A 12,981-nucleotide genomic window follows, 5' to 3' on the forward strand; every position below is an offset into this window, starting at 1 on the left:
ATCCGACCCCCTGACCGGCCAGTGCAGCCCTCCACCCCTGCCAGCTAGAGAGCCCTTCAAGGTTTTCTTGGGGAGAACTGCCACTCAGATAACAGCCTCCACCAATACTAGCCCCTCCACCCCTGCCAGCCAACCCGGCGGATTTGCATGGCTCTACCCCGTCATACCACAGGGCATTACCAGCTCCACCAACCGGATCGCTGACAGAGATAACACTTACACCAGCCAGCCAGAAGGCCAGACTAGGACTAGGCCGAGAAGCAGCAGGGAAGACAACCACGATCAGCACGGCCTAAAGTGCAATGGCCGAGCCTCGCCCTGGGAGAACCACCTTCATGATCATGGTGTCTCCCCTGCCATGTAAGTAAGTGAGGAGGATAATGATGAGTGAGAAGCGGTCATACACCCAAGGAGGACCACAACCATCCATGAAGACATTGAGCAGCGCTGAGTGTTCAGCTCCTGTCTACTCAGGATGGTAGGAGGTCCCCTGAAAAGCTTCATATGTTCTGTGGAATAATAACTCCTCCCAATAAGAGGAGGGAAAGGACACAAAGAATGATGGGAAGGAGGAGGAGCCATTGAAGAGTTTGATTTGCTAGACAGTTGTCACGATCTTCTGAGTTTGAGAATTCAGTCAGAATCTCTGCGAATCAATTGGCTCCTCTCCAATTCCCTCACAAACCGTCATTGCGCTTTGTCCGGCCTTAGTAAGTAAACCAGGATGTTTGAAAGAACCCGGACAGTGGCATGTCTGAGAACTCAGAGCCTGGCTCCAGAACTTCTCTAAAACAAGGTTCAAGATGGTCAGTGAGCCATGGGAACTCTTCTACATCTAGGTACTAGGTGGGACCTGATCTTAGGTGGTCAATCCTGGATCTACATGTAGACCTGGGTGGTATCAGGGGTCATTCCTGGATCTACATGCAAACCCCGTTGGTCTCTGGGGGGGGGGGGGTCATCCTTGAATCTACATGTAGACCAAGGTGGTCTCTGGGGGGGTCATTCCTAGATCTACATGTAGGCCCAGGTGGACATTCTTGAATCTACAGTTAGACCTGGGTGGTCTCTAGGGGTCATTCCTGGATCTACATATAGGCCTGGGTAGCCTCTGGGGGGGGGGGGGGTATTCCCTGTATCTATGTGTAGACCCATGTGGTCTCGGGTTCATTCCTACATGTAGGCCTGGTTGGTCACCCTATGATCTACATGTAGCGCTATTGGAAGATTAGGGGAAAGTTCCGAGAAATAGTTGTCTCTGAACTAGTTTGTTTAAATTTGGGGCCTCTGCTCTAGCGTTGGCTGTGCATGCCGTCGTTGCCGGAAAAGGGTGTTCCGCCCCGGGACGATAGGTGGCAGCAGTGGAGTCAAGTGCAGTTGGATATTCCCCTCAGCAGCCAATCAGGGAGGGTGATAGCCTCGCTGTGCATGCTGGGGAGGGGTTTTTAGGGGCAGATGCCATTCTCTCGAGGCTCTTCATGTGTGTGCCCACCATTGGGGTAGCCATTCCACGACACCCCCGCAAATGGCCCTCCTGGGAGTGGTGTGTGTCAGTGTTCCTGGACCACGTTGCCCCTGGGCAATTGATCTGCTGTGCGGACCCAGTGATTGGCTGGGTCCCCAACCTGAAGGTGGTCCTGAGCTGTCCGTCCAATTGGAGGAAGCTGATGAGTCTGTCCGAAGATACCAAGCACGAGGCTGGTGTTCCAGGAGGGGCCTGTCCATTCATCGGGGGACGACTCTGGTTCTGAGAGGCTGGATGTTGGTCGCCTGTCAGTTGCCAATTTGACCAAAACCACCTGAAGGAGATCCGGCTGAATCTACTGGGAGGATTCCGAACCATAATTGTCTCCAATCTTTAGGAGGGTCTGTGGCAGAGACTTAATCCCAAGTGACACTCTGGCTGCCAGGCTGGTGAGAGAGACCTGTCCGGATGCATTGTACCCACTCTGGCTGGAGGGGCAATGTAAAGTGTCATTGGCAGGAATGTTTCCCTACCCAGTTACACCTGAATTTGCCATCTTTTATTCTGCCATCCCTTCACTTCTATCATTTTACCCGGTTGAGTAATAAAGCACAGAAAAGACATTCCCTTTATTGCAGCTCTCATCCAGTACCCTAGACGGCAGAGATACAGAGGTAACGTGCCACCCAAATCAAACCACCAGCAGCTCCTTCGGGGGTAGTGCTACATACATATAGACCCAGGTGGTCTCTTGAGGTTGTTTCCAGGATCTATATGTAGAACTGGACAGTCTATGGGGGGGGGCATCATTCTGCAGTTGTCCACACATCTTCCCACCATGCCAATCCCATGGCTTTGATACTATAGACCAGTGATGGGGAACCTTGGCACCCCAGATGTTTTAGACCTACATTTCCCATGATGCTCCACTACACTGCAGAGTGCCTAAGCTTCATGGGAAATGGAGTGCCAAGGTTCCCCATCGCTGCTCTAGACCGAGCATCCAGGAAAGTCATACGCAGGTAATTCTCAAGGCCCCCCAGAAATCATGTGACGTGTAAACCCAAAACCACCAAAATTTCACACTTCGATATCACCACACCAACCTAAAACTTGGTCTGAACCAATCAGGCCCCACCATCTCATTGGCTCCTCTAGCAGGCTTCCTAGGAGAACATTCTCAGCACAGGTCAGAAGGAGTTAGTAAGATGACCATGCCCATGTGGGGCGCCAGAAATATTTCTGCACCCAGGCGCCTGACCCTAGGATCGGCCCTGAGAACATTCTCAGCACAGGTCAGAAACCTGGAGAATGAAAAGCAGCCGTGGGAACATCTCCCATGGAGAAATGTTCTATGGAAGCTTCCATATCCAACTGGAACATTAATTATGAACAATCTGATTGCCTAGAGGGCTTGTATGTAATACAAGAACAGCACCATGACTGTTCCTGTATCCATCTTCATAGAAACTCAGACAATTATTGGTTTTATACTTTTTTATTAGGTCATGTGTAACATTAACACTTCCATTACTGAGCCACTCCTAGGAGTACAATAAAGACACAACCCCTAGAGCACTTTTACTGTCCGGGGTGATTAGCAGCACATTGTATTATTGGAGATCCTTGGCTGGAGACGGCAGATCCAGTCCGGGACGCTCTGCTAGGAGAAAGTGATCAGAGACTCCATGACTGGACGGCAGGAGAGGAACAAGGGAGACCATCCCCCAGCTGGGAGATCCAGTTTACATCGTTCCCCCGGACATCACACTTTCCCAGCATCCTCCTCTTCACAATAACGATGGAAGGACTTTGCCAGGAGGGGCTCCAGCATTTCATTCCTCCGGTTCCTTCTCTGGATGGTCCACCAGGTAACGGCACAGATCACAGCCACAAGAACCAAGGCCGCTATGACCGTTATTACCCCAATCTCCTCATGTCTTAATGGACGACCTACAAAAAAGAAAAGTTTATCAATCCTCAATATTACATTACAAATCACAAGTCATAACCCGAGGTTCATAGAGAATGTTCTCCTCACAGCCAAGACCATCTCTCCTCTTCCCTACTGGTTCCCATGGATAGGAGGCCCAGAGCCGTCACCAACTGGGAATGTGCTTCCAGCATAGACACCCAACACTTATTCAGCCCCCCCCCCCCTGGAATAAAGCCACTTCTTGGAGGTCATGATCATAAAGTAGTCACCCGGCACATAATGCAGCACTTGACAGGAGATCATCAAGGACACCTGGGAAAGACTAGCTTCTATAAAATAAAAGCCATTATAGAATTCTCAGACACGATACTTACTAGGCCACTGAATGTCGTAGGAATAGCCCAGGTTTTCTGGGGCAGTTGCAAACATCTCACTGTTGGGCACTGGGGGCCAGAAGGGAACCATATTGTGTCGTCTATTATGGCCTATAGGAGCATTTTCCAGGGGATACTGTGTGAAATCTACAACAAAAACAGTCCTTCGTTATGGAACCATTGACTTAGATAAAATCATTCTAATTGTAGTATCTGTACTTCATAAAATTAGAAGTGACCCAGCCTGGCTCCAAACCCAAGAATGGACCCCAGGAGCCGTCCATGTACAGATTATGCAGCTACTAGAAAAAGCCAGCAGGACTACAAGAACCACAATTGCTCGGCTTACAGTTACAATTCCATAACTTTAGAATTTGGGCAAAGATTTCATATCAATGTGTACCGCCACAGCTTGGTTACTACAAGTATGGAAGAGCTCATCAAGACTCCTACCCTCCACCCTACAGATCGTACCGGCACTGTGTCTCCTCAGCCATTCGTCAAACACGGCATCTGTGAAGTATGCAGCAGCACAAAGATCGGGTCATTGGGAGAGATGTGGGTCTGTCCTCCTGTACCATTGAGGAACAGGTGAGCGAGGTTATGGAGGCTTCGGACTGTTGGGTTGTACTGACCAGACGGCTCGCTGTACCCTGTGGAATGAGAAGTTCACATTAATACATGAAGACAAAAACCCTTCCTCAGTGACCTCATGGTAAAGACCTACAGGACTATCGTTTGATGCTCCCGCCCCATAACATCCAGGTGGACCCGTCCTTTCAGTTACACAAATCAATGGACGACACAGAGCCTTCAATGGCAGCAACAGCCTCATATTAGATCAGGGCTGTCCTAATGTCAGAGGCCAGAGATATCTCCATCATCAGGAGGAGGAATTGTTCCATCATTGGTGCCAGTGGAAGGAATAGGGTCCACCATTGTCATCAATGAGAATTATGCTCCTCTGTTGGTGTAGGTGGACAGAATGGAGCCTCTCCATTCATATTCAGAGGAAAGAAAGTCTTGAAGCAATGAGAATAGTGCCCCAAGTGTTACATAAAGACATGCAAATGACCACATCTGGCCCACTGGCCACACTTGGAGACCCCTGTATTATAGAGACCACCAGCTCAGCCTCCAATTAGAAAGTCATCCCGAGTTTTGGGTGTTCTGTACCTTCAATCGTGTTCCGGAAGCTTTCAGAAGAGTTGGAAAAGAATGGCGCCGTGTCAAACAAATTTACTTCCAGACAAAGCAAAACCTCTTCCATCTCGGGAAGTCTTTGCACCATGGGCCGCGCCACATTCCCTGCAGGATTCCTCTGGATTGGTCCTCCAGCTGTACCTGAAGATTGGGAAAGGAAGGATTTAATCTCACCATACATATTAGACATGTGCAATTCATTCTGAATCACAATTTTTTTTGAAGGATCTGAATTTATGAATCACAATAGTAACAAATTTCAAACAGGAAACATTGCAATAAATACAGTAAGGTATAAAAATGAAAGATGGCAGAGGAGTCCTACAGCTGCTGGATAGAATATAGCAGTCTTCCCAAATTCAAAGAGAATATAAATAGATTTGAATAGCATAAAATAGAAATAGAGCCATCTTCTGAAATTCAAATATGGATTTTAAAGTTGTATTTGAATATTCTGCATCCATTAAAAAAAATAAAATCCGCGAAAAAAAAACTCCTAACAAAAATTCTACCAACGCATGACCAGTTTAATGTGGCATAATTTCAGGTCATGCCGTATAAGGTAGGTTCTGATTCTCTCTCCCCCCCCCCCCCCCATTAGAGCCAGCCTTGCTCATGAGTGCCCGTTGCATGTGCGACAATAATCCCCCCCCCCCCCCATGTACTCACTGTTGCAGATTGTTCCGAGGCTCTCGTAGTCTTCTACATCTTCACAAACAACTCTCCATTGAGAGAAGACAGAATTTGGGCTCAGCAGATTTCCTCCAAAATTGCTCCTCGCACCCATCAGGTCATCAGTGCAGATATCACATCGGTTTCCACCAATGGCAAAATTCCAGTAAGGCAAGGAAAACGAGGGATCTTCCAGAAGGTTCTTCAGACACAAGAAGATGGGGAAAGAGCGAGAATTAGAGCCACCGATTCATCATCTAGTTCTACGTGACAAATCACCACTAAAATGAGCAAAATTACCTGTTTTGCCACCAAACACAAGATAATCTAATGGGGTATATTACGGCACCATGGACTAGGATTTTGCACCAACTATCCAAAAATCTGACTTCAACCAAAATGTAACATTTTAGGTTTGAATAGGGAAAGAGTCCAACCCAGACGCTCAAATAAGGTTCCATGGAGCCCAATGGTTCCTCAAGCAATGAGCAATCAATGGGGGGGGGGGGGGATTATTTCCCAATGACCATGAATACAAGGAGCATTATGACCAGTGACCATAGGAGTGAGCTATAGATTAATTGGCATTCCCTGAAGCCCATAAAGATGAAGGGTTCCACTATGAAAAGTTGAAGGCCGGGCCAAACCAAGTTTGCTCTCCCTGTCATGGCACTGACCGACATTTTCTCTTGGTAAGGAAATAGGTCAAAGTCTTCCCAGTAGGGACAAAACAGTTAAAGATGTACATGTGCCTTATCTAGCCACATCCATAGACCATAACCATTGGTGTCACTTGTTGTGTATTCTGGTCATGTGATCCCAGCAGATATCTTACAATGCATTTTCAATACCCCCCCACTTTTATCAGATATCGGTGAGGACACCATCCCCCTGTAGCAGAGAGCAATGGGAAGTGAACTCATCTCATGACCAACCTATCCATGGAGGAACATTGCAAAGCAATCCCATCTTTCACCCTCTGAGGACCCCAATGATGAGCGTTTGACCCAAGTAACTGTAACCCCCCCCCCCAGGACTCCTACACTTATATAAATAGCTTTATGTGCCGGTCCCATATCACACAAAGGGTACAAGATATCAGATGGAGGGGGCCCCTTCCTCGAATACAGAAACAGATCCGACAAGTGGTGTAACATTTCCGGCCCCTCCCAGAAAGGGTTAAAGTTTACTGAAGGTCTCTTTCCAGCTGCAGCAAATGGAACCTGTGCCATGTGAGGAAGGCCGGACCTTCATGAGAGAAGTCAATCCCTCCAGCACTGCCCTGATCCCGGCCCAGGAAGGTTTTGCTGACACTGTAGTAGTGAGTCCAGACGAAGAAGTCATAAATGGAGATGTTCTGGAAATGAGTGGCGTTCCTCTCGGGATCGATCAGCTGATCGTAGTGTCTGGTGGCGATGACGTAATCCGGGTGGGACGGTGTTCTTCGCAAGGTGGAGGGCATCAATGAAATTCTGGCGCTCCGTATCATTCAAGGCCAGAACATTTCTTCTTTCTAGACAAGAAATGAAAGCGGAATTGTCACAGGAGATGATTGGAAGCCACAAATATCTTCCCCAGAAGTCTCAGATTTGTGGGTGTGGCATTTATGGCTTCATGATAAACTGCTATGACATCACATAGGGCATGTTCTATGTACACCTGTGCAGTTCATAATGGGGGGGGGGTCTATCCTTTACTTTATCCAGCTACTAGTGGACTGTCAGAACTGGGAATCCATACTAGACCCTTATCTCTGCATGGCCTGGGGGATGGGCAACACGCTCCCACCCCTCCTCTGGGATACCACATGCTCTCAGCATAGGGCAATACCTGGCCAGGGGGGTGAATGGGCCCGGTGATGTCCGGGGTTGCCGAGCATGTGGTGGGGGCACAGTTTCCTTAGCAGCCATTGACAGCAGGAAGCCATCTTGTTCCTCCATGACAAACACCCAAACATTTGGTTCAACTTCCATCCGAACCCAACGCTCAGCTCATCATTCCCGTTTGCGCTCGCTCTGGTAGGGGCGCTAGTGATGCATCATCCTTGGTTACATTTCATGGGGAATCAGGATGGTCTAGGTTGGGGACATCTTACAGGGCTTTCACCTCCTGAGGGGTCACCAACCATGGGGGGGACCTACCTTCACAGGCCTTTGGGGGTCTACAGGTTACAAGGATTCCTAGGGGGTGGAAGGAAGCAGATCCTCCCTCCTTACTGGTGTTCCTGAAGATTTAGGCCGAGAGGGAACAGCTGCGTCTCCCCCATATGGGAGGTGTTGGGTGACTGGACTGGGGGGGGGCGGGGGGATACACAGGAACCTTTCCATGTCTTGGAACATAGACGGAGCAACACTTGAACCTCCATTGCCACGGAGCCAGAGCTCTGCACGAGTCCAGCAAGTCTGGCTTAAGGATTTACAAAGACTTCTGAGACCAGGAGAGATGAGGTCTAGTCTGAGTTCTGAGATCCTCCATGTCTGGAGAAGCTTCTGAGATCCTCCATGTCTGGAGAAGTTCTGAGATCCTCCATGTCTGGAGAAGTTCTGAGATCCTCCATGTCTGGAGAAGTTCTGAGATCTCCTCCATGTCTGGAGAAGTTCTTGAGATCCTCCATGTCTGGAGAAGTTCTGAGATCCTCCATGTCTGGAGAAGTTCTGAGATCCTCCATGTCTGGAGAGTTCTGAGATCCTCCATGTCTGGAGAAGTTCTGAGATCCATCCAAGTGACTGGTGTCCATTGTTCTACCATCCGGGACAAACAGGCACACCGGAGATGGAGTGTCTGGGACCTTCTAGCCACGCACATGGACATCTAGGCATGTGCAAATTTTTTAAGTTACGAATACGTTTTCCGTCAATTTTTGTTATTTTAGTTGATTCGTTAAACATACGAATGAATGGTTTAGCGCAATTAATAACGAATAACGATATTTTCAAAATAACGAATATGAAAAAACAACGAAGATACGAAAGATGAAAGAAACGAAAACATAGAAACAACGAAAATACCGAACCCAAAAAAAATAATAATTACGAAAAACAAAATGAACGAAAATGCAAACTTACTAATATTCGAAACGACGAAAGAAAACAACGAAATGCCAAACAAAGAATAAAAAACGAAAATCAAAACTAACGAAAAATAAATTACGGATCTTCGGAAAACTGAAATGAAAACAACGAAAATAAGAAATAATGTAAATTAGCTTTGGTTAGTACTGAAATATTTCTGGACATTGACCAATAGCCACTGAGCGCTGTCCCTTTCCTCTGAAGAGGTTTGTTCCTTCCCCCAATCGAGCTTCTTTCTCATTACCTCCTGGCTCCTTGTGTCTTTTTCTGTGTTAGACTGCAGTGCATCTCATTTCTAGATTTGTATTTGTAATATCTGACATATTTTAGTTTTCTTCTACGTCAGACTTCATTCTAGACAGGGTGTGTGTGCTAACTAAGACAGTCAAGTCAGTCACAGTAAAGTACGAATTACAAAATTACGACGAGTAGTGTGTCGAATAAACGTAAAATGTATTCCAACAGAATTGCGAATGCAATAAAATCTACAAAAGTACGTTTTTTACAATCAAAGGAAATTAGACACGAAAACACGAATGATCATAAAGCGACGAAGATATATTTCTTATGAAAATACGAAAGCGGCATGATGGAAAATATATTGTAAATACGAATAGCAAAACAACGAAAATTAAACTAACGTAAAAACGAAGGAACGAATAAAATCATTTTAAAAATACGAACGCGGCAGATACAAAATATAATGTAAATACGAATCTCGATTCAACGAAAAATAAACTAACAGAAAAAACGGAAAAAAAGAGTGTTACGAAAAATACTAAAGAGTACGAATACGGTAACCAACGTCTTACGAAATTACGACTCGTTACGAATCACGATAAACGAACAGAAACGAAACAGAAATAAACGAAAATTTTTGCTGTGCACATGTCTAATGACATCTGAGGTCTCCATTGATCAGATGAAGAAGCAGAATGATTGGATATCAGTGAAATAGACACAACTCTAGTCTTCCTTCTACTCACCCACAACAACGGGGCCGATCGCAGTCATCTCCGCTCCATCCAGGTTTGCAGCCACCACAGTCGTGTCCATAGAAGCGCTCATTGCACAGACAAGCCCTTTTGAAGAAGCGAATCGGCCAAAATTCCCGGTCGTCCAGTCCCTCCATTTTATACTGGGGTCCATGAGGCCTGGCGTCCACTGTGATCGGCATGCAGCGCCCACGGCCCACGGTAAAGCCGCAGAGGTCGCTGGGATTTGGAGACCGCTGAGGGTAGAGGCCGGGACAACACTCTCCGGTAGCCAAGGCCTCTGGGGTGGCACACTGGCGGGGAAACTGGGCAGAAGCCAAGTCCCAAAGAAGGGTGACCACCAACACTACAGCATGGGGACCTCGAGATTTACAGAGCGACATGGTTCCGGGACAGTCGTGGTTCTAGAAGAGATACAAGAATAGGAGGTCACCTTCATTATAACCTTGGGGGCAAAACTCTACAATACATCCAAATAAATGCCGCCCCAGAACCCCACCAATCCCTACAGTCCTAATCTCCCACCTCTGTACTCCCTCATAATTCCCTCCACCATCTCTAACTGCAGTGTTTACACATGTTACCATTCCACTCCCCAAATCCTGACCACCCAACAATCCCAACCCCAAACCACCCACCACCCTACAATCCCAACCCCAAACCACCCTACAATGCCAACCACCACATTCTAAACTACCACCCCACAATCCCAACCTCCCAATCCACCCTACAATCCCAACCTCCCAATCCACCCCACAATCCCAACCTCCCACCACCCTACAATCCCAACCTCCCAATCCACCCACCACCCTACAATCCCAACCTCCCACCACCCTACAATCCCAACCTCCCAATCCACCCACCACCCTACAATCCCAACCTCCCAATCCACCCACCACCCTACAATCCCAACCTCCCAATCCACCCACCACTCTACAATCCCAACCTCCCAATCCACCCACCACTCTACAATCCCAACCTCCCACCACCCTACAATCCCAACCTCCCAATCCACCCACCACCCTACAATCCCAACCTCCCAATCCACCCACCCACATCCACCCTCCACCACCCTACAATCCACCCTCCCACCACCCTACAATCCCAACCTCCCAATCCACCCACCACCCTACAATCCCAACCTCCCACCACCCTACAATCCCAACCTCCCAATCCACCCACCACCCTACAATCCCAACCTCCCACCACCCTACAATCCCAACCTCCCAATCCACCCACCACCCTACAATCCCAACCTCCCACCACCCTACAATCCCAACCTCCCAATCCACCCTACAATCCCAACCTCCCAATCCACCCACCACCCTACAATCCCAACCTCCCTACAATCCCAACCTCCCACCACCCTACAATCCCAACCTCCCAATCCACCCACCACCCTACAATCCCAACCTCCCACCACCCTACAATCCCAACCTCCCAATCCACCCTACAATCCCAACCTCCCAATCCACCCACCACCCTACAATCCCAACCTCCCACCACCCTACAATCCCAACCTCCCAATCCTCCCACCACCCTACAATCCCAACCTCCCAATCCACCCACCACCCTACAATCCCAACTAGGGTTGCCACCTCATCCCTTTAAAACAGAACACATAGTAATTACACAGGTTCTGGGGCTAATTTAATGCAGACAGGGGCATCCCTAGGGGGGGGGCAGAGGGGGCCCTGACCCCCCCCCCCAACATCATGCTGTGCCCCCCCAAAAAATTTTTTTTTTTTTTTGCAATTTTTGTATTTTGCTCCCCGAGAGGGAGAGCGCCCCCAGTCAGCTCTGCGGGGGATTCCTCCCCCTCCCTCTGCTCGCCATCACTGCATAATGCGAGCGCTCACACAACCAGATATTCTAGCCTGGACCGTAGTACACTGTAATCACTGAACTACATTATCTCCATCCCTTCTCTCTCCCCCCCATCTGTCTCCCTCCCCTCTCCTGTTCTTTCAAAACATTCACAATTTACTTTCACTTTCAGTTAGGCAGATAATATACGGTGCAAATTTCTTTCCTGCATTCACAGATTGCAGGAAAGAAACTTGCATGATTCCCCCATCAACAGACAGTGGTGACAGGGGAATATCCCTCCTGCCCAGCAATTATATTCTCCCTGACAAACAGTGATTATCACCAGTGACTATACAGCAACCACTAGTGATAATTACCCTGTTTCCCCAAAAATAAGACCTACCCTGAAAATAAGACCTAGCATTATTTCCCAGGAGGGCTGCAATATAAGACCTACCCCGAAAATAAGCCCTAGTTAAAAATGCTTGTAAAATCCTAAAATCCACTCTATTACAGTAGTATATAATGTACAATGTTTGTTTCTGTAATATAATTGTGGGGAAGAGAGCTCCGGCGGGTCACAGAAGCGCAGAATGGCGCTATAACAAAGGTATTTGGCACAATTATATTACAGAAACGCGCACATTGTACATTATATACTACAGTAATAGAGTGGATTACAAGATTTTACAATCATTTTAACTCAGTTCACACTGGGGATTCCTGACAGGCAGGGAGGGAGAGGGGGAGAGAAGACAGCACATTACATGGTAAGACCTACCCCGAAAATAAGCCCTACTGTGTCTTTTGTTGGCATAATTAATATAAGACCCGGGCTTATTTTCGGGGAAACACGGTATAAGAGAATCTGCTAATTAATGGTTCAAATCTCAGCCAGTTCCTGCTGAACCAGCTGAGATTTAAACTGTCTATGGCTGGTCTTAGCTCTTAGGCAGCCCATACATTGATTAGCAATGTGGAGTGTCGGCTTCCTGGCGGGATCGGGCATGTGGGATTTCAAACACACCCGAGCCCATCTCTATTGGTTATAGACAGTTGAGCTCCCTGCAGGTTGCTTAGCAGCAGTGGACCCTTCTCTGACATGCTGATCGGGATGCAATCCAGGTGATGCTCTTAGTCAAATCCTAGTCATAAATATCAGTGATTTTATTGATCAAAGCCCACACTTGCAAAGGTTTGCAAACCTTTGCAACAATGATATTTCTCCCACTGCTTTGGACCCTTATATTTTCTTGGTGTGCTGGTGACATATATCTCTTGTTTTCTGCCACCCTGGGGGGCCCCAGTATAGTGGGAAGGGAGCTCACTGCAGAACATATGAAAGGGCCCGTTGTGGGATCGTAGTAAAGGGCCCCAGGATATATATAATTGCATTTTATAGTTGGCCCCCCTACTTTTGTCCCTGTCCCCCCATGTGCCCCCCTAAATATAAAAG

General features: G+C 47.6%; 2 pseudogenes; both read right to left on the reverse strand.

Moving 5' to 3' along the window:
* Positions 1–219: 219 nt before the first annotated feature.
* On the reverse strand, positions 220–368 carry LOC120925642 (annotated as a pseudogene).
* A 2,653-nt stretch (positions 369–3,021) lies between these two features.
* Positions 3,022–10,114, reverse strand: LOC120917921 (annotated as a pseudogene).
* Positions 10,115–12,981: the final 2,867 nt, after the last annotated feature.

Source organism: Rana temporaria, chromosome 1, assembly GCF_905171775.1.
Source record: "Rana temporaria chromosome 1, aRanTem1.1, whole genome shotgun sequence".
Taxonomy (NCBI): Eukaryota; Metazoa; Chordata; class Amphibia; order Anura; family Ranidae; genus Rana; species Rana temporaria.